The following is a 3,617-nucleotide window of genomic DNA, read 5'->3' as shown; positions in this document are numbered from 1 at the left end:
AATAGTGTATAGTTAAGATCAGAGGAGGTGGAACAATCAGTGAGGATGAAGAGAGGAACACTTTGAAGGAGATGAAGAAGGTGAAGCTGTTGAAGACAAACCAGTAGAAACATGGAGAGCTTGATGGAGATGGCATCAGGTTTCTGAGCAGCACTTTGGACTCTTTAGGTGTGTAAATCACTGCCTGTGTTTGCTCCTGCAGGGCGGACCATGGAGGAGAGCAGAGGATCAAAGCTGGTGTGAGGAAGTGTAAGTGTGTGTGTGTGTTCATTCAAAGTGTCCTCATGAAGCTCTGAGTGAATGAACATGTCAGTGATACAGAGACAATGAAGCATCACATGATCAACTGTTGTTTCTTTGTGTCTCATCAGATTTCTGTCACATTCACCTCGACACAAACTCCATCAACAGAAATCTCAGACTGTCTGACAACAACAGGACGATGACATGTGTGTGGGAGGAGGAGCTTTATCCTGATCATCAGGACAAATTTGATCACTGTCAGGTTCTGTGTAGTACTGGTCTGACTGGTCGCTGTTACTGGGAGGTGGAGTGGAATGGAGATGTTTCTATAGCAGTGAGTTACAGAGGAATCAGAAGGAAAGGAAACAGTAAAGATTGTTGGTTTGGATTTAATAATCAGTCCTGGAGACTGAAATGTTTCAGAGGTTTTTACATCTTCAGACACAATAACATAGACACACCTACCTCCTGTCCCTGTGGTTCCTCTGGTAGAGTAGGAGTGTATGTGGACTGTCCTGATGGACGTCTGTCCTTCTATAAAGTCTCCTCTGACTCTCTGACACTCATCCACACCGTCTGTACCTCCTTCACTGACACTCTGTATCCTGGGTTTGGGTTTGGTTCCTTTGGTTCCTCAGTGTCTCTGAGTCCTCTGTGAGACAGACAGACACAGCCACACAGACGACAGACAGACAGACACACAGCAAAACAGACAGACAGACACACAGCAAAACAGACAGACAGACAGGCAGACACATGAGGTGTATTGTGTAGTATTTCCAAAATTAATTAATTAAATAACACTGGTTGGAGCAGCCAGGATGGACTGGAGATTCCGGTCAGAGAATCAGGAGGACTGGATGATTTAAGAATGCTTCTTTAATGATTACAGCTGATTGTTCCAGAATGACAGCATATACTTTCATGTAGGTTCATACGTATTTGTGTATGTGTGGTCTGGAAATACAATAACAATGTGAGAATGAATTAGCAAGATAATAACAAAAATAAACATAAGAACACAACATTTACCCAGCAGAAACCGAGCTACATTATAAGCCTGCACATGCACAGATATCCAGCAGAAATTAAGCTATATCAACAGCCTGCACAAGCACTGCAGCAATCCTATGCTAAGTTAGCATTAGCTCAGATGACAGCAGACAGGCCTGAATAAACCACTAATTAAAGCCTTAAATGTCTATCCAAACAGCAGTCAGTGTCAGCAAAATACACATAAACATCAGCAATATATATTCAAAGGTAAGTTAAGAACATTTAAACAATAAATTAACTTACTTTAGAACAGATGACGCACACATGGTAGCTCTGTCAGAACAGGACATGGAACCATGTGCAACACTTAAAGAGGCACGTGTAGAAACACTGAACAAACATTAGTTCCCCCCAGTCTTCCCAACATATTGTCTGCACCAATAGGATATTGGTGCAGGGTTAGGGTTTAAAGGATAAATCCCTTTAAAAAAAATAGTTAAAATTGTAGCAGTAGTCAACAATCATCTGTCCACTTTCACAACCCCTTTTTTCCCAAATCTTATCAGTGTTTATAATTGTATGAAATATGTTTTCATACAGTTCAAGCCTTTGAATGCTACCTTATTAAAATGTTTGTTGTGTTAATTTAAGTCGTGCTCTGCTTTTGTTTGGTTAAGCTGTACAGAACACCACAATACTTTGATCTAAATCATTTATTTATACACGTTAACAAAACATTACATTCATGATTGACCTCCCTTACCCCACAGTACTCCTCTACTGCTACACTGTAAATTGTAATAAGTTCACTTTACTTAAAAAAAAAGTCAGGAAACCGATTGCCTCAAAATTCCTGTGTAAAGTAGATAAATCTTTATAAGTTGTTAAAGCTAAAAATAGCTGTGTTTAAACAACTCAGATAATGGCAGTAAACATGAGTGAAGTAACTAATAATCATTGATTAAGTCAACTATAAAATATAAATTCAGACAACTCATGTAGAGGCAGTAAACTTGAGTAAAGTTAACTCAAAATCATTAGTTAGGTTTACTATAAATTATCAATTTTGACTACTTAAACTTGTGAGTCATGTTAATCAAGCAGTACTCGTAAAAGTAAGTTATCCTAACAAGTTTAAGCATTCACATTACTAGCAAAATATCAGGAAACCGATTGCCTTGATATGTTCAAGTAAGCTGAACTTAAAGTGATAAGCTATTAAAGCAAAGAAGGACAACAGTTTGAATGGAAAACAAAGTTTATTAATTTAACTTTTCTTTTCAGAACACATGGAAAAATAGGGTCCAGGCTGAAAACTACTGAAGTTTACTTTACATACAGCGGTTCTGAAAGTGCAGTCTGTGGGCCAATGGTGGCCTTCAGAGATGCTGAGTAAAGATGACATGAAATGCATGTTTCCAATACAATTTTTAACCAACAGAAGAACCTTTTTTGGCTTGTGACCCCACAGTATGACAATCTTATATTCAAACCCTAAAACAGCCCTCAGTCATTAAAACTTTGAAAATCCCTGCTTAAATATCTCTGTTGACTATGATGGGAACTACAGATAAACTCAATAGTCAATTGCAGGACCTAACATTTATCTCTTTTTTTTTTTTTTTACCTTGTCTGCACATGCTGTTGAAGGTTAACACTACAAGAAGTGCAATCTTTTAACAGCAATGCATATTTTATTATTGCAATTAAATAAATGAATTTATTTCATTGCATAATTGTGACCATCACCAGCCCTCCCTAGGGAAGGGTAAATACTTTATTAAAGGGAGGATGTAAAAAAGAGAGGGCAGTGTTACACCAGGGTGAGGGGGGTGGGGGGGGGGGAGTTAACAGGGAGGAGGGATACAAGATAGGAAAACGAATGGGTGGGGAATAGTCAATAAGTTTCAAGTGATGCGATGTGAAATTGTGGTTGTGTATATTGTGCTTATTGTTGTGTTATCAAGCCAGTCTGGTAACCAGTGTGTGGCTTAGGAATAATGGTGGTGGCTGTGAGCAGAGGAAGAAGTGAGTGGAAATTCCATAAAACAGGTATTTGGGAACAACGTGTCTATGGTTGAGCCCAGTATGAGTGTTATCCCACAGCCCGAGGCCGGTGCGTCCATGACGAATGTGATTCCAAGAACCGCTACTGCAAAACCCATGGGCCGCCCCCGGGCCAGCAGTCGGACCAGCAGAAAGAGCGGGAAATCTAGGGGCCCCTGGCGACCACCCCACGGCCAAGCAGCCCCCCGAACGCCCCCAAGATCCCAAGCCGAGAGGCAGCCATTGCCCCCCATACACACCCGAGAAGGCCCCAAGGAGCCAAGGACCCAGCGCACCACGCCACCGATCCCAACCCCCAACCCCCAGGCCCC

The 3,617-nt window shown here is 40.9% G+C and overlaps 1 long non-coding RNA gene across 1 annotated transcript; it reads left to right on the top strand.

Moving 5' to 3' along the window:
- The first annotated feature begins 204 nt into the window (after positions 1-204).
- Positions 205-984, top strand: LOC114458374 (uncharacterized). The gene is made up of 2 exons (XR_003673032.1): positions 205-249; positions 372-984. It is a non-coding gene; the product is annotated as an uncharacterized LOC114458374 (long non-coding RNA).
- Positions 985-3,617: the final 2,633 nt, after the last annotated feature.

Source organism: Gouania willdenowi, unplaced genomic scaffold (assembly GCF_900634775.1).
Source record: "Gouania willdenowi unplaced genomic scaffold, fGouWil2.1 scaffold_10_arrow_ctg1, whole genome shotgun sequence".
In the NCBI taxonomy this organism is placed as follows: Eukaryota; Metazoa; Chordata; class Actinopteri; order Blenniiformes; family Gobiesocidae; genus Gouania; species Gouania willdenowi.
Note: the sequence above shows the minus strand (reverse complement) of the source record. Positions and strands in the feature narration are given on the sequence as shown.